Source organism: Hirundo rustica, chromosome 2 (genome assembly GCF_015227805.2).
Source record: "Hirundo rustica isolate bHirRus1 chromosome 2, bHirRus1.pri.v3, whole genome shotgun sequence".
In the NCBI taxonomy this organism is placed as follows: domain Eukaryota; kingdom Metazoa; phylum Chordata; class Aves; order Passeriformes; family Hirundinidae; genus Hirundo; species Hirundo rustica.
This window is the reverse complement of record NC_053451.1, coordinates 9,665,941-9,687,520: the sequence shown is the minus strand read 5'-3', so window position 1 is coordinate 9,687,520 and position 21,580 is coordinate 9,665,941.

The following is a 21,580-nucleotide window of genomic DNA, read 5'->3' as shown; positions in this document are numbered from 1 at the left end:
AGCAACCTGATCTGAGCAACCCTGCCCATGACAGGGGGACTGGAACTGGATGGTCTTTATGATCCCTTCCAACTAAGACCATTCTATGATTGATTATTGGCTTTTTCTTATGTTTGTTTTTCATTTTCATGGAAGGGTACCCTTTGGACTGAGCATACCCTGAAAAAGTACAAGCAAGGGAAAACATACAGACACATAATTTACAAAGATATGAGGGAGAGAGCTCAGTAGTACCATCATAAGTCTCCCAGTAAGATCGAGGGACAGTGGTGACTCATTATGGCACCCCCAGAGTGGCTTAGGGAGCATAGAAAAAACATCTAACAGGAAAGAGACAAGTTGTTCTAAGTATTTTTTGCATTGAAATTTCAAAATTATTACTAATTATATGTTCTTGTATTCCTTTGAAGTATTGCACTTCAATGATAATTATTAGTCTAGTTAAATTATATGTATTTTTATTATTTTAAATAGGTCACAAAGTGATCCTTGGCTCTATGTCTTTAATGAGTTTCATTTTTCTCTCAAAAAGACACCAAAAAGGACTGTATGAAAATAAGGGCTTGAAACTGCAGCTCATGACCCAGGAAAGGATGTGTTTGTCTTTTGTGTATTTCTGCATTAAGTCAGTTACGGTGTTTCTCTTGTATACTTTTGGATTAGTAGGTCAAAGGGGAACAGAGACTTAACTTGCATACTTTCCTTCTATATATTTTTCTCCCCATTACTATTTATATTGAATAATTTACTTAAAATATAACAGCTTAAAAAGGATAGATTAGTAAATAGCCTAATAGATGGGACTTTGTCTTCATACCCAAGCATCTGTCTATAGGCTATTTTGGTACCATTTCTGTCCATTTCACCAGTTTTCAAGGAGTACTGGAATAGTGGATTTTGTGTACTTAGGGATAGGTTACATCACTCCATGAGAAGTAGCCGAGTCATGTTAACAGCCTCAATCTAGGAGCATTTTGGCTCAAGAAGTCCCAGTAGGAGTGCAATAATCTGTATTTGTCCTCTGTGTTATGTTGTTCTGCTGGGCTTTAGCACTATAATTTCCTTCAGGATTGCTTTCATCTACACATGAGATTTTTCACTCGTGCATCTTGACTGTTCTGACAGGTTTTTTAGCCCCAAGCTGTTCTCTCTCATGCTGTACCTCTGACCAACTTCTGAGCCATTTCTTCTTTTCCCTGAGTCAATCTGGCATCTTACTAATGAGAAGCTTTCTGATCAGCACTTTTCATCAACTCAAACTGTCCTGTTGAGCAGCAAAACTGAAAATCATCATGATTTCTAGTTTAGATGTAGTAACTCTGAGCATTAATAGCTCATACAAACATTTTCCCCCTCCTATGTGTTTAACTTCTTTTTCCTTGTTTCTGTTTACTTGTTTGGTTTTTTCTTTGAGTTTGTTTGGTTTTTTTTTATTTTTTAGAGGGAGTGTTCTTTTTTTAGTTTTAAATTTTTAGTTTATAACAGATTTCATGGACATTCTGATGCATTGCCAAGGGCAGGAAGAAGGAGAAGGAAAAAAAAGTGCTTTTGCGGATTTTCATTTTTCCTCCTTGTACTTGGCCAACATGGCTGTTCCCTTTAAACTCCAGCTTTCTTAGTGATGTTCTAAGAACAGTTGTATTACAAGGCAGGCTACATTTTCAAATAATTTTGTCCTTTTTTCATATTTTTGTCCTTTACTTGCTGAACCCACAAATAAGATACTTCATAAAAAATAATTGTTCAATAAATATAGAGTCAATGTCTTATTAATAAATGTCAGCTGTGAAGAGATTCCATGGGACCTCATCCATCAGTGCACTTGTCACTATATTCTGTACATTATGTAATCAACTGTCCATAAAAAGCAGTGTAGTCTGGTGATGTGGCTTGGTGGGAATGGACTAGGGCTTATCTCAGAGATGTTCCTGAATTTTTCATGTCTGTGACCATTTATATCACTACAGTTTGCCTCTCTGCTTGCAGAAATGAGGATACTCCCTCCTGCACACCCCTCTGGTTCTCTGATGGAATGTTCAAAGTAAAATCCCAACTCCATGAAGTCTTTATTCAAAGACTTTTGCCTTTTGACTCAACAAGTAAAAGAAGTATTCATAGTTCTTTTTGTTACACACAGGGCTCAAAGTGCACAACAGTATTCTCCCACTCCCATACCAATTTAAATTATATTTTGAAAAAAGGTGTTGTCTTACTCCAACCACTTCTTTTGTCTTCCTGATACTACAAAATACCTTACTTGTAATACAGATTCTTGTAGCTGGATAGGATGCTGTACTGGGAAGTTTTGATGAGGCTGCTTTAACTTACATTAACTTGTTCCTGAACTGAACTAACATAAGTGTCAATACTCTGGTGTGAAAAGGAAACACTTTTTGTTCTTCAACATATATTTTCCTCAGGCAAGGACAGTAGTCAAGGAGCTATTAAGCAGCATTCCAACAGTATCCCTTTTGGTTCTCTGCTTAAAATTACTGCCTATCTTATCACCCTAAGGACCTTGTTCAGTTGTAGGTAGTGTCAAAGTGAATCTTTTTAAGGCCATCAACAGCCATTTACAGATTTTCATTAAACATTTAAAAATGTCAGTTTACTCATCCTCTATTGATCCACAGCATTCATAAGACAATATGCTTTATGGAGTTCTGTGTATTTTTAACCTTTTAAAAAAATATATGGTTTGGCCATATCATAAAAGCACTCAGTTATTTTTGTTTGTATGTATCTATGCAATTTCTAACAATTTTACCTTTCTAATTCTCTTTAATTTGCTAAACTATGTCTTCCATAAATTTTCCTTGCTGAAATCAGGATGGACTTCTTCTCACCCCTGGATGGTTTCTTTCACAATGTGAGTAGTTTCCAGTCTCAGTAATACAAACCCATTTTTCCCTGACAGTTTATGTACTTGAGAATAAAGAAGATGCTTGTTACTGAAATTTTTATCATGCTTTGGGAAGCAGAGAAATAAATTAATTTAGATAAATATTTATGTTTATTAACCTGCTTCAGGGTATTTTATCTCAGCGAAATAATTGTGTGGCTCTTAGAGATTAATTTTGATCAAATTGTTGGTATCTGATTCAGTTATTTGTAAAGAATATTGATTGTCAGATTTTGTCTGCATTCCTGCTACCTAAAATGCCTAAAATACCCTGTAATCTAGTGACAATGAATGCTGCAGTTACACTGATGTGGAGTTCAAACTTGAATGTCCATAACTCTTTCTACAAATAAATTGTTTTCTTTTTGATTTCCTGGGTATAGATTATGAAGGCTCTTTTGTACATTCTTTAAGTAGACATTCTCATTTGGTGTTAAGGGAGAGGTAAATTTGAAATAACTGAGCTTGTATTTATTATTGGTGCCTGGGACCACTGGAAGGCTATTAGATTTATTACTCAGATAAACAGCAGCCTCAGAGGTGGTGAGATTTTGGAGGAGTCACATCAGCCATTGCTCAAAATAGTCACAAGTTTCTTTGTTACAAAGCAATATATGACATTCCAATCTAACAGAAAGTTGCCACAGGGTTTATTTTGTTTTTCTAACCTATCAGATGTGGCTGTGTGAAATTAGTTTTGTCTGTTTATTGTTCTGAGTTTAAGTTGAATTTTAAGATGAGTTTGTATAATGGTTCATTCCCTGTACCCCCCCATGCTGTAAGTGGTTTTAACTTGTTTACGAGTTAGAGAGTTCTGTTCGTTATATGTCAATCATTCCTCCCCCTCGATCCCTCATTGTCAATCCTCTCTCTCCCTCCTTGGGCACCCCGTCCATCACTTCGGAGCCCTTCCCTGGATTCTGGAAAGATCCAGGAGGGGTGTCGAGTGATTGGAGGGGTCCCGGGGAATCCCCCACCCCTGTTCTGTGACTGGTTCTCTGTTTTGAAGTTTACACCCCTTGTAACACCCCCCTATTCTCCCATTGGCTGACCCATTGTCACCACCCCTAAACCCTCCCCCGCATAAAAGGTTGTGCACGGCTCTGTTCGGGGCTCTCTCCGAGCAGCAGTCGGCCGAGGCAGAGCTCCGTGCTCATTGCCCTCCCAATAAAACCATCTTGCCACCCTGTTCGGAAGAGTCGGCTCTTTTCCTGCCGCCGCGGTCCTGTGAGATCCTGTGCCCGTCGCTGTGAGGGGGAACCAAGTTCCCACGGGGAGGAGGTGGCTTGCTCTGCCTGCCACCCCGACCCTTCCACGCGCTTGCTGCAGTGTGAGGCTGAGCTAGCCTGGGGCTGCGCTTCACCAGCGCTTTAGGGACACTGCGACAATCACCTTTGCTTAATTCTGCCCCAGTGTGTCTATCCTTCACCCAAGAGCCTGCTACCTCACGTACACACATATTCTTCTATTATAACATCTAAACTCTTCTCTTACTCCATAAAATCACATTACTACACTATAAAACCCCTTCACCATCTTACCCAATACAGATTCTTACTTAAGGCATACGCTTATTTGTAACTATAGGAAAATATGTTTATAATTTTTCTGCTTAATATCTGTGTACCTTTATTATTACATCAATGCAAGCCTCTCCCAAGGCTGCAAATCAAACCCTTCAGTATATGTGGAAGTTTGCTTCTTTCCGTTTCCCACAGTATTTATTTGAAGTAGTCTTTCATTCAGTGCAAATGCTGTGGAACAGCAAGCACAGTATAAATGACAAATTTTTATGCTTTTATGCTTTAGCTAAACATTTACCTTTTTAAAAGGTGAAGATCATTAGGTTTCTCCTAAGTTTAGTTAAACCAGAATGTCATATTTGATGCTTGCTAAAGGAGTAGCCTTCAAGTCAAGAGAAAAATATGTCCTAAAAAGATCAGCAAGTAAAGATATTTTAAAAATAATGTTGTCCTTTGCTGAAATATTTACCTGACTAAACAAATACTATAGTATTTTGAGGAAAATATTGAGGGTTGGGTTTTCGTTGTTTTTTTTTTTATTATTTTTTTTAATTTTATTTGATGCACAGTTGCTCTTCCAGATTGTGAGAGATGCTTTTTAATATGGTGGCTTTTGATTCTTATCTTAAGAGTGTCATTTGTAGTGGACAGCACCTTAAGGAATCTCTATGAAATTATCTGTTGCTGTATTTGGTTTCATATTGTATTTCATATTAATATTGGGCTTTATATTGGTTTGTTCTCTACCCCCTGTTCTCCTGGAAAATGTAATATCCCGAAGTTTGTCCCTGCCCTTCCCCCAGCCCATCTCACACATTGTTCCCAGCTCCTTTCCTAGAAGGTAATCCAACCCTGTTCCACTCCCACCTTATCCCTGATTGGGTATTGGCTTGTCCCCGCGTTTAGCCCCTTCCCTGGATATAAGCCGAAGCCACATGTGGTCCAGCCTCTTGGTTTGGGCAGTGGTATGGTGCTCCTGACCCAGGCTGGGGCAGGATCACAGAAGAAAGACTGAATAAAGCCCTGGTTTCACCCTCAGATCAAGTACAGATCTTCCTTTGCCATCAATGGGGACTCGCTCTCTCTGCTAAGGGAAAGGTTCTCAGCCGCGTCCTGGCTTTTGGGACCCTGAGGGAACTCCTTCCAACTGTGGTTTGTCTCTCAAGCTAGCTGGGGTGAGAATGGAGCCGGGAGCTCCATGAGAGCGATAAGCCAATGATCCAGTCATTATGGAATTTTATATGGACTCCTTCATTGCATTTACCCCCACGATTTGTAGTACCTAAGTGCTTAAAAAGAAAACTGATCTTTACAAGCAGCTCAACAGAATCTTTGATGACCCTCTAGGTAGAAATTACACAATATTGATCATTCTGTCATTTTAGTGCTCACACATTATTTTTATGTAACATTCTATCACACACATTTTCAGCTAGAAAACCTCATACTAAATGATAGGGCAGTAATTTGCATTAAGGGGCTCCTTTTGTCTGTTCTGATTGGCAGCAGCACTTCTCTAGTTGAAAGGGTGGCTTGCCATGGCAGTTAAATGTGATGAACAATCTTGTTTTTTTGCAATGTCCCAGGACATCACACCATTCATGTATTTAAGCTAGTAATTTAGCTAGCATTGTTTATGTGGAAATCCACATATCTTTTGGACACAGGTTTCTTTGTTAACCATCTCAAAGATGGGAAAGCAAGAGTGACTGTGCCTCGAGGACAGACAGAATGAAAACTCTATTTCATCACCCAGTTTGGATTACTTCGCGTACTATAATCCCGGTAAGAAAAACATTCATTCTGTGTGAAGGGAAATTTTAAAAATTGTTTATTAGCATTCCTGATCAGGATCACTGTACTCTCTTGCCCTTGGGCACTGTGCAGCTCTCTGGTGTGCTAAGTTCTGGTCCAAAGGAGCAGTGTGGCAAGCCCAGGAGGTACCACTGAAGGGCAAACATGTTGGTTTAGGAGGCTTCGAATTATGAGGGGCCAGTGCATCTTAAAATACAGGTCCTACCTAGGCTTGCATTGCAGCATCTACCACAGCCAAAATACTCTTTTTTTGACAGAGTAAAGTTGCAGGAAAACAGTAGTTAATCAGACTCAAATTACTTTCAAATCTTATTTCTCATTTGGCAGTGCTGCTACAAACATCTGAGAACCTTCAGCATGGAATTTGGTTTCATATCAGATTTGTTGATCTTTGGTTTTACAGCTTGTCCTTCTCTACTAAATTGCTACATAAATTGAGAGTGTATGACATGCTGTGTGCTCACATCAGCAAGGGACCACATCTCAGTCCAACTGAGTTTTCTCTCCAAGGACAGAAGGCAATTCTGTGTTAAAACACAGGAATGTGACATAATTTTTGACATCTTCTGCATTAAGGAGCTCATTACTTTGGAATAGGTTTGTTGGAAAGCCTCCAGCTTGCATTTCTTTTTGTTATTGAGTTTCAGCAAAGGCAGCAGGTCTGATTTGCACACAGCAGACAAAATACATGCTCAAACAGGCCAATTTCTTCATGGATGTCTCTTGGCTGGTGTTTTAAAACATCCAGACCTAAATCAACTTTTTTCCAGTTCATGCAACCTAAAATAAGATACTGCTAGGAAAATTAATCCACGAACACTAGAGGTTTATGTCCAAAAAGGAGACAGAGGAGTCCTTTTACTTTATTTGAATAAAGGGAGAGGCCATGGGGCATTTCCCCTGAGGTCTCTCAGTTTTTTGGAGGATGCAGCCTCCTTTTTATCCTAATTTCCCGGCCCCATTCCCCTCTCTCTTTCCCCATTGGCTAAGGTACTCAAGAGGTACAGACTTCCCAAAATGCCTAAGATTCCCCTTTTAATGTATAACCCCCCTAATTTTTAATTTTTATGGGATTTATGGGTTTTTCCCCATTGTTGCTTTCATCTTTCAATATTCAATTTCATTTACAAGAAAACCTATGGTTTGTTTGTAAAGGCAAGTATCTTCTTTTCCATTCATCAATCAATAGAATCCTTCCCATTTTCTCTTATCTCTCAGTGCTAGTTTTATCTATCAGCAGACCTGGGGCTTGTTTGTAAAGAAAAATCTTGTCATTCCTCTCAATACCAAATGAAGCATTCTTTCACCTGGGATTAAGAATACTTGCACAGTCTTTTTAATATAGGAGAAATGTTGATCCTAGGAACTTAAGCTGTTTACTTTATGAAAGTTTGTCAAATCACAGAAATAAGCTACTACAATAATTCAGTATGATAAGCATTCTAAGGAAATATTATGGAATGAGAAGGCATTCTTCAATTTGAGTCTTCAAACTCTCGGCACCCTTTTCTTGAGCATTATGAGATGCCTTTCAGAATGTACTAGCCTGCTCAGACACCATGTTAAAAAAAAAAAAAAAAAAAAAAAAAAAGAGAAATATAAACAAAGAAATAATTGGACACATTCATCCTCTGGTATGTGGAGCTGTTTGTGGCTTGTTATTAGTCAAAGAATGATTAGGGTGGTACTTGACATTTTATCTAAAATCTGTACCAGCATGATGCTCCTCTAATTAGAATGTTTCTGGGTCCTCTGTACGTGTCTGGGTTGTGTGGCTTGCAGCGAATAAAGTCATCAGTGTGGAGCTCCTCAGTAGTAGCTCCATTCTGTCAGTTTAACATTCAAGTGTTACTCCCTCCTGCTATGTTATATACAAGAGATGATTAAATATAGAATCAAAAAATTATTTGGGATTTGTTGGGGGTTCGATTCCTTCCTTTTTTACTTACAGACTTTTTCCCCTGAGTTGCTAGGAAACTAACTACTGGTTACTTATGGGTACTTTAGCAAAACGAAGTGGCTAAAGTTGAGAGAGAAGTGTAGTATCTGGCTACACTTCTTTTGTCTCTGGGAGTTTCTCTCCGAGGGCGAAGATACCGTGAGTTTTGGGGGCAGGAAAAAGGACAGAGCTGGGGGGCAGCTGCCCTCACACTCAAGATCAGAAGGAGGAAGGTGAAGCTGTTGCTTACTGCAGGGAGGATTCACTGTCAACACTAAAGTCCAGCCTTAGGGACATGCCACCATCTGCTCCTGTGTCCAGGAGTCCTGAGCTCATTTTTCTTTCCTGCCCTGCTGGGAGCTGGGCTGCCGCTGTTGCACCCCTGCCGCTTCTTCAGCACTGCTCTGGGTCTTTGCTACGCTGTAGCCCTGCACCCCCTGTCCTGCCGGGACATGCCCCCCATCCCCCCACGCAGTTCCAGATACCGCCTCGGAGCTTCTGATACATCTCATCCAGCGGCCCAGGATTTCTGCTCATTCCTGCTGTTCTAGCTTGGTGCTCCTCAGAGTCCTACAGGAGCATCGGGACCAGACTGCCCCAGGGTTTTGTGAAGCAAAGCCTCTCCTCCATCCCTTCCCGTCTCAGCTACAAAGGTCATCACAAAGTTTCTGGTTTCTGTTTTGTTGTTAATGCCATAGTTATCATTATTTGTTTTCCTTGTCATACATACTAGTAAGGATCTGTTATTCCTACCCCTCATATCCTTGTCTGAGAGACCCTTAATTTCAAAATTATAATGGTTAGGAGAGAGGGAGTTTACATTCCCCATTCCAAGGGAAAATCCTGCCTTCCCTAGCAGATACCTGTCTTTCAAACTAAGACAGGTTTGAAGGGACTTTAAATATCCTTTAGTTCCAATGTCCTGCCATGGGAAGGGACACATTTCACTAGACCAGGTTGCTCAGGTCTCTATCCAACCTGGCCTTGAACATTTCCAGGGATTAAGCATCTCTGGGAAATCTGCCCCAGATTCTCACCACCGTCACAGGGAAGAATTTCTTCCAATTTTTAATTTAAACTTACTCTCTTTTAGTTTTAAGCCATTCCCCCTTGTTCTGTCACTCCAGACCCTTGTAAACGGCCTCTCATCATCTTTCTTGTGGGTTCCTTGGAGGTACTGAAAGGCCACAACTAGGTCACCCCAAAGCCTTTTCTTCTCCTGGCTGAAAAAATCCCAATTCTCCCAGCCTCTTCTTATAGCAGAGCTGCTCCATCCCTCTTGTCATCTTGGTAGCCTCCTCTGGCTGGGCTCCGACAGGTCCCTGTCCTTCGTGTGCTGGGATGCCAGAGGTGGATGCAGCCCTGCAGGTGCGGTCTCAGCAGAGAGGGGCAGAATTCCCCATTCTCTGCCCAGTGTGTATATATAGTTTGCTTAGAGGGGCTAGAGGCAATTCAGAAGGTGTCTGGATTATTAGAGCATTAAGTGTAAGCTACTGTGTCGTGATAAATCCACATAATTTCTCATATTTTTATTTTCTTGACAATATAAAGTATGTGGTTACTTAATCTTAATTTCTTTCTCGTCTGTAACATAATAGAAATTTGTCAGTTACTCTTCCATGCATCACTAGTATGGAATAAAGATATACCATGCCCATGTTTTCATTTTCCTTCTAGTATCTTCTTTACAGCTGTTCAGTGGTTTGTGTTTCTGAATTTATTACCACTTTTTAAGTCCCAAAAATGGGTTAAAAACAATCTTTTATGGTACAGTAATTAATATCATTACCTGCTCATTGTCAGTTTTATATTTACATCTTTAAAACAACATTAAAATATTTGAATTCAAATTCTTTTGAGTTTTCTCTTCTGAACCTACACCTGCATATAGTCCTGTAAGATAAGGGCAGTCAATGAGCATGGCAATGTTATGTAAAACTATAATTCTCATTCTGGATGGTGTCTTCATTACATGCATGACTGTAACATTCAGACTTTGCCATTTTGATCTGTTGAGATGAAAAATGTTTCAAAACCTAATTTTATCATATTTATTCAGACAAAACTTCTATAACTTTCAGTTGTGAGTGTCTGTGTCAAATTAGACTATTCAGATTTACCATCAACTGCTATACAAGAGCCCCTGTCCAGGTCAGTAAACTGAGCCAATTCTGAACAGAAGTCATTTGACAAACAAACTTCCAGGGTAATATCTCAGATATGTGTTAAAAGATAAAATCTATTCATGGTGACTTAAAAACATGCAACCCCTTCCTACTATGTACAAAAAGAGTCATGTCTCTTTGATCAGATTTATTTAATTTAGATAAATTTAGAAGGCAATCTTAATGAGTCTTAATGAATAAGATGTTTCACAATTGGTTGCATAAATGCAAATCTACACTGTAAAAAATGATGCAGCTGCATCTCTTTCAGACAATATCCCTGTGACCAAGTATATAAAACAAACTTATGAGTACATGAAAGAAAAGCAGCAAGAAAAAAATCAGATTTTCTATTGCATCTTTTAAATTTTGTTGTTTAGAGAAGCATGTGATATAGTTAAAAGTTAAAAGACATTTCAAGCACTTGGAAGCCTTATTTATGTCCAGGATACCTTCTTTCAGAAGAGTTTTACATCTCTTGAAGAGATGAAAGGAATCTAAATCCTTTGCAAGCAAAACCCACTGAAACAGAAAACACTGCTATATAGATGAAATATCCTCTCTGAATGTAAAATTGTGGCTCCAATGATCAGGTTTTGTTGTTACAGGTACAAAAATATTTGTTCTACAACCATCCTATCTCAATTAATGTTTGATTTTAATGTATAGTGATAAAAACTTGCTGGTGATAATTGTAAGGGAAACATAGAACCCCCCAAAACACAGCTGACAAATTATTATAGTTAAATAATGGGGTTTACTGTCCCATTTCCTTTTCAGACTAGTCCTGGATGAACAGCATTTGTAATGATGCCTTTGTTTTAGCTTCCATGTTTTCAGATTCTGTGCTGCTTACATGTAGTTCTGAGCCTCATACTAAGTGCTAGTAAGCTCTCTTCACAGAGTAGGTAGACAAAACAAATCCTTTTCCTGCTGAGGACCAAGGACAACTTTCAGCCCAGTAGCATAAACAATGATGGACTGAAGGGAGGAACAAGAAAGATGAGACCTCACAACCTGAAGCTGTAACTGGACAATTAAACCCCAATATGCAAGTGGACCAAAACTTACAAAAATATATGATCTTGTGACCAGTTAGTCATTTTGTGACCATTCTTAGTCCACATTGGGTGTAGCCCTGGTCAGGCTCCTGTACTGCCCAAGGTAGATCCTGGAGGCCTTTTAATAACTACCTACTTTATTTCTCTTAGCTCTATTCAGACTCCGTTTCAGATCAGCCTTCTTAAGGCATCAGTTAGATTAGTAATTTAAAGGCCTGAGTGCTATCAGTCTTGACAGTAGGAAAGATGAGCCTTGGCTGGAAGGAAAAGACATGCTGTGATCCCTAGTAACAGAAATTAACCCTCACTTTCATTTAGGTTCTTTTTCCCACCCCTTCTTACTGGAGAGGTTAGTCTTCTAAACTGAAAAAAATGTGATGTCCACATTGAAGTCCCTATGTCAGGTGTGGCGTATCTTTATTCAAACTTAGAGAGTCATGGAAAAATAACTGACAAGTTGTCCTAGGTTACAATGTAAAATGTGCCCAAAGGATGTATTCTATCACCATCTACATGAAATGTTGAAACTAAGTTGTGCACCACTGTTTCCCGTGCCCCCTCCCTCCAGACTATCTTCTGTTAATGGCCCATCAATGCCTTCCTGCATGACTCATAGATAACTCCCTCCAGGAGCTATCTCTGTTTAATGGGCAATCAAGGAACCATTACAAAACTGATAAAATGATATCAGCCCATTGTGAGATGCTCCACCCAGGGGGAGGAGCCAAGCATTCCCACCTGGATATAATCTGGGATTTGGGACAGCACAGGCAGCCTTACCCACTGGATTCCCAGAGGACGAGAGCTACCAGACCTTTCTGCAGGAGCACTACTCCAACAAGACCACTTCATCTGGACTGCTACCACCACGGTTTCAGGTTGTATTCTGACTCTGTCAGTGATCTTTTGTACCATTGCATGTGTTTTATTTTATTTTACTTTTTTTTTCTTCCTCTCCTATTAAATTGTTTTTTCTGACTTGGAGTCTCTCGCTGGTTTTGCCTTCAAGCCAGCACACAAGTAGAGAAAGAAATGAGGTTCAAGTAACCACATGAAAGAGTTCCAGACTCAAAAGACTTGACATTGTTGAAACAGCCACTATATTTTTTGGCCACCATCCTTACACAGGGGGAAGATATAAACTTCAGGTTATAGTATTTAACTGCTTATAATCTGGCAATTAGAAAATAATAGGGAAATTATTTCTAAGTAGTTCCCTGTTGCTTTTGCTTTAAGTCACCTTATTGGTGTCTTGTCTTGTTTTGCTCCTTGCACTTAAATTTCATTCATCTAAACATTAACATTTAAGGTCAAATTCAACAAATTGCCAAAGTTGCAATTCACTGCACTGACTTACTTCAACACAGTGAAGTCCTTTCCATAAGTTTTATATATCAACTGGTTTTTGTCCCTTTTATGTCAGAAGATGTCAAGTGAAAGTCATTAAACAGGATTAAAATGTAATTGTTTTCTTCTTTTGGAGGGTGGATAAATATTCACAGTTAGTTTGTTTTCATACTTACCATCATGTATACATTTTTTGTTGTCTTCACTTGTTTCCTTTAAAAAGTTGTTTCAGTCCAGACCAGAAAAAAAAAATAAGAGAAGTGGTATAACCTGGAAATAAACTCTTTACCAGCAATACCTATCAACACTTTAAATGACAGATGTAACCTACGGGTTCTTTTCTCAGAAAGCAGGTACTGCTGTTCAGATAAACTGTCTATTTAGTATTGATCAAAAATACAAGTTGTATTGGGTACCCCATCAACTGGCAGGTAATACAGGAGCTCTTCATCCTGTCAGGACTCTTTCTTCATGCCTCCCTGCATCCACTTCTCTCTTTATTAATCAGAAGAAGGGCTTTTGTTGACTATTCTCTATAATTAGTAGGGGCAAAGAATTATTTCAGGAAGAAGAGATCTGTGTTTGAGCAACAGTTAGTCCATCCTTGAGAATGAGTGCAGCTATCAAATATTTCTATGCAAAGATATGTTGCATATATACAAAAAGTTCTTTGTCTTTTCTTGGGTCTTTATCTCTTCAGTAAGACAGAGAAAACACATTCTCTTATCACAGAATCAAAGAATCTCAAAATGGTTGAGGTTGACCACAGTGACTCATCTGGTTGAACCCCTGCTCAGTGTCATCCCAGAGCAGATGGCACAGGATTGCATCCAGGTGGTTCTGAAATATCTCCAGTTAGGGAGACTTCACACCCTCTCTGGACAATCTGGTGCAGTGCCTGGTCACTGTACAGGAAAATTCTTCCTCACATTCAGGTGGAACTTCCTGTGCATCCTTTTCTTGCCCCTTGCTTCTTGTCCTATTGCTGGGCACCACTGAGCAGAGCTTGGAACATTCTCTGACCAAGTACCTCCCTGCAGGCACTTCAGACAGACATTGATGAGGTCCCCTCGCAGTCACCTCTTCTTGAGGCTGAACAGCCCCTGTTCCCTCAACCTTTCCTCATAAGAGATGCTCCCATCCCTTAATACAGAAATATAGAATAATAATATAAAAGTAAGAACTTATTTTAAACCACAAGATACTGATCCCATTCTTGTACGCATAGGAGCTTTTTTGGAAGTAGTCATACTAAAGTCATTAGTATTGTGTGGGAGATAACATTTTTCGGCATGAGAAAGGATAACAGAAACTAGGCTGTAATGTGAGTAACAAGATTCAGAATTTCTGATCAAAATGCTTACATCTCAAATCATCCATTAAGCCTTCTTGTAGCTTGGTAATTAATTCAAAATCAATACAGATTCTGCTTCAAGGAGCTGAAAGGGAGATAAGAGCGCCAAAGCATAAGGGAATAGAATTATGCAAGGTGACTTATTGGAAATCACATTCTAAATGCAGAAAATATAATCTATATTTTTTTTAATATGTTCAGAGTAGGCAATTTAGATAACTAAGTACATATAATTTCATAGGCAGTTATCTCATTTCTATCTCTATAACAGAAAAAAAAGTTTTCCTTGAAGCTGAAGTTTAACAGTACATGAGCCTCCTTTTGTCTTCTTAACTGTAAAAAAAATAAAGTGCATTTTTCATATTTTGAGCATAAGGAGTATAAAAATACTCTAGCCAAATGTAACAGGAATGCAAACCCAGGCCAAGTTAAAAACTACCAAGCAATAAGACTTATTATAAAAGATAATAACTTCTTCCTTAAAGGTTAAAATTGTTTATTATACAACTTCTGACTTTACTTGCATGCATCAATTACATATTCTGTATTTGTAATAAAGGCATGAGAAAACTGCAGGACACTGAAGGTCCACCCACTATTCTGATTCAAATCCCACTTTTAAGTATTTAATAAAAGTTATTAGAGAAATAAAATCACACAATGTATCACTTCTTATTCATTATAGATTCTACCTGGTAGTGGTAAGTGGAAGTACTCTAATTCTAGAAAAGGAAATTTGTTCTCATCTTGTGCATTTAGAAGATAGATACAAGTCATCATTATTCCTTTTTCACCTGACAAGGTCAATTTGCTTTCTTCCTTGTGTGCAAGAGTAGGCAGACTTTGTAAGAAGGAAAGCAACATCAGAAAAATGCAATTGCTAAACCATAAGTTGTAGCATAACAAAATAATACTTTTGGATGCAAACTACAAATTAACCTAAAAGCAGAATGACTGAGATTCAAAATCAATTCAGTGCCTTTATTTTTTTAATATTTTGTTTTAAATGAAACTGTTTGTAGTTTGAACAATCTATTCATCCAAAAGAGCTGTCTGCTTGCTCACTCTGTTTAGCAAAATGGGTGCATATTTTTGCCTGTGTTGCTCAAGGCAAAAACATCTGGCATTAAAATTTATCTTTTGTTAGTACTGATCGGATGTTAAACCCTTCCCCAAAAAATTAATAATCTGTGTCAATTATATGAAAGTTAGATGCATCTCATTGCTCAAACCAGACTTGGACACACTATGCAAAAGTGCACTACATCATATAACTGTGACAGCTTCTGTGTAATAACAATTCCACATAGTTTTTTTTTTTTTTTTTTTTTTTTTTTTTTTTAATCCATGCCAGAAGAATCTGTCTTATTTTTCAGCCATCTGAGAAGACATCTGTGAATCTGTGGAGTGGACTGAAAAAAAAAGAATATATTTTACAAGTGAGGTCTTCAGTAATGTTCTGAGCTATCTGTGTGCTCCAGGAGAATCTTTATTCCTTGAGAAATATATGGCTTATCTAGTCCCTTCTTTCTATTGAGAATCCCTGTAATAGAATTGATCTCTTGTGAAAAGAATTTATAAGTATTATATTTTGTTATTTCTTTGACACACTGTTCTCTGGGTAATACCACATTCAGAAGGTAGGAAATGTGCAAAACCCCCAAAATACTATATCCCCAAAAATATGCTAAAAATTAGGATAACAATGGTGATTTATAGTTGAAGGTACTGTTGGCCAGCAAAATTAAATAAAATTGTTTCCAAAACTATGGGCTTGTATTTTGTTTTCATGAAGTAATAGTGAACCACAGTGGAATAATGAGCTGGTGGTAAGTCAAAAATTGCAGTTCATTTCTGTGCCAGTAAGTCATTGTGTACTTTGGGGAGAAACAGAGGCAGTTAGATTTTAAAAAGCAACTGTTTTTTCCAGAAGGAACTGTGAATCCCTGAAAAAGTCTGTAAAACTTTGCCTTTGACTCAGTGGGAGACTACAAGCTGGCAAACTACTAACAAACACAAACACACCCACACACCCACTGTTCCCACTTCAGCTCCAAGGACCTTGGTATTTGTTTCCAAACCAACCTTTTCACTGGTTTCACTTAATGAGTCAGTGCTGTACTGAGTCAAGGCTTTACAGCATGACATGAGTGAAGAAGTGGTGCTGGTGTGACTTGTTCACTGCCATTTGGTCATCGTTCCCTGATTTTGAAGGAAATGCTCAAGAGGTCAAGATTGCTGTGTCAAGAGCTACTGGCTCTTCTATAAGAATGCTGAAGCAGACATCTAAGTGTGATTAACTGAATAAATATACAAGCCTGAGGGCAACATCTTTTTAGGTGCCACATAGGAGAAAACTTAAACTGCTACTTATTCAGTGTTAAGTAGTTGACCTATGGTCAGTGCCACTTCCACACAAACTACTTAAACTCTGTTTAGGGGCAGGGGACTTCATGCTTTTCCCTTTTCTTAAGTGGGATGTTAAGAAACGCTCAAAATTATTTTTTTAGTTCTACTGAAATGTAATATAATATTATTTATTCATTACTAGAGAAGCTGGATTGCTTTCCTTGCATTTAAATTTACAGTTATGAGTGCAAAAGTATGGCAACATGATAATGGAGTTTTTTTAAAACTTTGAAAATAAATTGAACTGTCAGCTTAGACATTACAGCAATGATCACAAAAAACAGTACTGTAGAAATTACAAGCACATCATTACCTATGAAAGTGTAGAACATCACTGCAAATCTCAGTCTTTCTTCTTCCAAAATAGATGGCAAACAAAATGGTTGATCACCCATTTCTCATGCAGTCTAGCAGAAATATTGCAGCTATGTATTTTGGAGGCCTCTCACACTTTGACATCCACTTAAATTCAAATAATTGTTGCTATCACCAGCTTCGAAGTCATGGAAACAAGATTGCTGTTAATGACAGAAATAATGAATAATATAGGTGTGATTTAGCAACAGAATATTTTTTCCTTTCCTTTTTTTTTTTTTTTTTCCTTAAGACTAATATCCTTTTTGTATTATATAATTGTAGACTATAAATCTTCGCAGAGAAACATTATTGGGCTAGCAGGAAAGACAGTTTTCATGGGATTTCATTTTCTTTCCAGGAAGCATTGGGGCTATATGAGGTAGTGGCTGCAGCTGTCTTTCTGAGTATTTCTAGCCTGCAGTGACTTTCTGTGCATACAACTTGGACAGCTTTCAAAGCCTTTACAGAGTTCCTCTTCCTGAGGATGCAGAAGTGTCTAGACTATTACAAGATTTTAAAATGAAAACAGAATTTTGAAGATTTAGGTTAGCATTTTTGCAGAGCTGTTGCATGCGAGACTCACTGAAGCAGCCTCTTAAACCATAAAATCATATTAACCTAAATTTGAACAAATGCATTTTCTGTCTCCAGCTAGCAGTATGATGTCAGACAATGCTGACAATAAAAAAATTATGACCGAGAAAATGTCTGGTTTCTGTAATGCAGAAAATACATTTATCTGATATTTAAAAGTGGGTTACCTTTGGATACATGAAAACATTTATTCTCAAGTAAAGTTTATGAATGACTACAACAGTCTAAAGAAGATATAAAATATTTCAAACTCTTTTACCTTTCTGGAATTTCAGCTATTGAAGGCTGAAAAGAAAGGCCTTCTTGTCTTTTTAGAAGCTATGGAAAAAAGATTATAAGAAGAGATTGAAGAGAAGGTTGCCAAATTGTATGAAAAACATGCTTCCTAAGATAAATAAGTAAAGAAACATGGTTCATTCCCAAGTGGAACCATACATCCCAGGTTCTATTAAGAACTGTTTAATACATTTGTATTGCTATTTTTTTAATATCTCTCTGTGCCGGCTTGAAAGCAAAACCAGTGAGAGACTCAAAGTCAGAAAAAAAAATTTAATAGGAGAGAAAAAAAAAAAGGTAAAATAAAATAAATGCAATAGTGCAAAAGATCACTGAGAGAGTCAGAATACAACCTAATGCCCTGTGGTGGTGGTAGCAGTCCAGATGAAGTGGTCTTGTTGAAGCAGTGATCCCATAAAAAAGGTCTGGTAGCTCTTGTCCTCTGGGAATCCAGTGGGTAAGGCTCCTGTGCTGTCCCAAGGCCCAGATTATATCCAGGTGGGAATGCTTGGCTCCTCCCCCTGGGCAGAGCATCTCACAATGGGCTGATATCATTTTATCAGTTTTGTAATGGGTCCTTGATTGCCTATTAAACCGAGATAGCTCCTGGGGAGAGTTATCTATGAGTCATGCAGGAAGGCACTGATGGGCCATTAACAGAAGATAGTCTGGAGGAAGGGGGCAAGAGAAACACAGAATCACAGAATTTTTAGGCTGGAAGAGACCTTCAAGATCATCCAGTCCAACCCATCTCTAGTACCTCAACTAGACCATGACACCAAGTGCCACATCCAGTCTTTTTGCAAACACTTCTAGGGATGGTGACTCCACCACCTCCCCAGGCAAGCCATTCCAGTACTTTATCACTCTTTCAGTGAAAAACTTTTTCCTAATACCCAGCCTATATCTCCCATGTCACAGCTTGAGACTGGGTCCTCTTGTTCTGTCTATTGTTGTCTGAAGAACGAGACCAACCCCCAGCTGACCACAGCCACCCTTCAGGAAGTTGTAGAGAGTGATAAGGCCACCTCTGAGTCTCTGTTTCTCCAGGCTAAACAACCCCAGTTCCCTCAGTTGTTCTTCATATGGCTTGTGTTCCAAGTCCTTCACCAGCCTTGCTGCCCTCCTCTGCACATGCTCAAGTATCTCAACGTCCTTCCTAAACTGAGGGACCCAGAACTGGACACAGTACTCAAGGTGTGGCCTCACCAGTGCCGAGTACAAGGGAAGAATGATCTCCCTGTTCCTGCTGGCCACACTATTCCTGATACAGGCCAGGATGCCATTGGCCCTCTTGGCCACCTGGGCACACTGCTGGCTCATGTTCAGCCGGATGCTGACCAGTACCCCCAGGTCCCTTTCCTCCTGGGCACTGTCCAGCCACACCGTCCCCAGCCTATAACGCTGCAGGGGATTATTGTGGCCAAAGTGCAGGAGTCGGCACTTGGACTTATTAAACTTCATCTTATTAGACTCTGCACATCTGTCCAACTGTTCCAGATCTCTCTGCAGAGCCATCCTGTCTTCCAACAGATCAACACACGCTCCCAGCTTACTGTCATCCACAAATTTACTAATCAAAGATTCAATACCCACATCCATGTCATCAATAAAAATATTGAACAAAGCTGGCCCCAGCACAGACCCCTGAGGGACCCCACTGGTGACTGGCCACCAGCTGGATGCAGCACCATTCACCACCACTCTCTGGGCCCGGCCATCCAGCCAGTTCCTAACCCAGCGAAGAGTGCTGCTGTCCAAGCCATGGGCTGCCAGCTTATTTGAGAGTATGCTGTGGGAGACAGTGTCAAAAGCCTTGCTGAAGTCCAAATAGACAACATCCACAGCCTTCCCTGCATCCACCAGGCAGGTCACCTGGTCATAAAAGGAGATCACATTGGTCATACTTGACCTACCCCTCCTAAACCCTTGCTGGCTGGGTCTGATACCCTGGCCATCCTGTAAATTCTGTGTGATGTCACTTAATATAAACTGTTCCATTATTTTGCCAGGTACTGAGGTCAGACTGACTGTCTATAATTACCTGGATCCTCCTTTGCACCCCAACCAAGGCAACACTTCCCAACCGAGTTTCAACAGCTCATGTAGATGGTGATAGAATACATACTTTGGGCACATCTTACACTGTAACCTAAGACATTCTCCTCTGTTCAGACATGTCTAAATCTGTGAAGTTTTGAAATGCAACTCTAAGCATCAACTAAGGAGAAAAATCTGCTCTAAAGGAGCAATACCCATGCCCTAAAATTTTTGAGAAAATTCTCCTTAATTCATTGCTGTCATTCTTCTGATGTAATACTGCTTTGATTTTCATCTTTTATGGCAGCTTTTACAGAATGGTTTCCAAGTGAAGTAATTATAGAATTAAAGTTAGCATTGGACATCTGTTTTCCTCAGAGATTTCAATTGAGATTGAGCACTGTAAAAGTGAATAGTTGTTGAAACATTTTGGATATGAAGAGCTGCAAATAAGAAGAGATTCCTATACTATCATTGCTAATTCAGTCATAGAACAAAACAAAGGAATAAGCATTTGCTGGACTGCCTTGGAAAGTAAAAGATAAAGGACCAAGGGAAAGCCAGGAACAAAAGCATGTTAAAAAAAACCCAACAAAAATATGTCCAAAACTTAAACCCACCAAACCCTGTGAGCAAAACCAACAAAAATGACTGACAAAGTCATATTTTCTCTCTTCCTTCCATTTTGAAAACTTGTTTATTTGTTGCTGTAGACATCGTCTGTTTGTGAGTTCTGCCAGTCTCAGTGGTGATTGTGTGAGAAGTTAGGGAGGAGCACGCTTGCAGGGGGTAAATTCTCATAGAAGACAGAAGACAACATGTCAGAATTATTTCACCAATAATATCTTGGAAGGTTGGCCTCTAGCAAGAGCATCTTCTGTACATGCATGAGACAGGGAAGAAAGTATGAAAGAAATTAAAATCAGGAATGCATTGAAATAATTGAGGTTTCTAATGCAGAATCCTGCTTTCCTCTTCTGAAAGTGTCTAAAATCTGGCAATGCTAAGTTTCTTCTCTTACTTAGTGAAGGTCCAGTACTCTCTAGAGAAGTTGGTCCAAAACAGGGGAGTACTATAACAAATGAGATGTGGTATCAGCCTCCACTGAAACTGGATTCTGAGGCCTTATATCACCCCTGCTCATTATCTTCGGCTCGTGAAAGTGGATGGTGTCCTTCACTGCAACTAGGATACTGTTCTCTGTGGTGGCAAAACTGATATATTATTTAGAATTCTCAATTTCAGCTGCAGCTATAGGCTGACAAAAGTGCTGAAATCCACCCCTTGAATATGAATCTCCATCTTTTTTGTGCTTTTTCAGAGCACGTTTGTTTGCATTTCATCAGTTCTGCCCATATCATACTTGTGATCACAGCACGCAAAACAATAACACGGAAACAAGGATCTGCAGTGCAGAGTTGTTCCCCCAAGAGCAGGACAGCCTATTTATTCTTTCATTTTTATACATTTGTGGGTCTGGTTGTGGATTGGCTTCTGGGGTTACTACCCTTCCAACCCACTGGCCAGACTAGCTGTCAATTACAATATTTCCAAGCTAGAAGTATGTAAACAAAGGAGAGGGAATGAAAACAAAACATTTGTTTGTGTTCCCATGCATGAGAAAAGCAAAAACTGCTCCTAATATTGTGCAGATACTAAAGAAACTGACTCATCTTATGAACAAGTAGAAGGCTTTAAAAAAAACTCAGAAAAAACAGGGTAACAATACTGAGATGGAAAGAAGATGATAAAATAATTAATTATGAGAACTATTTTTGTGATTTATGCATTAAACATT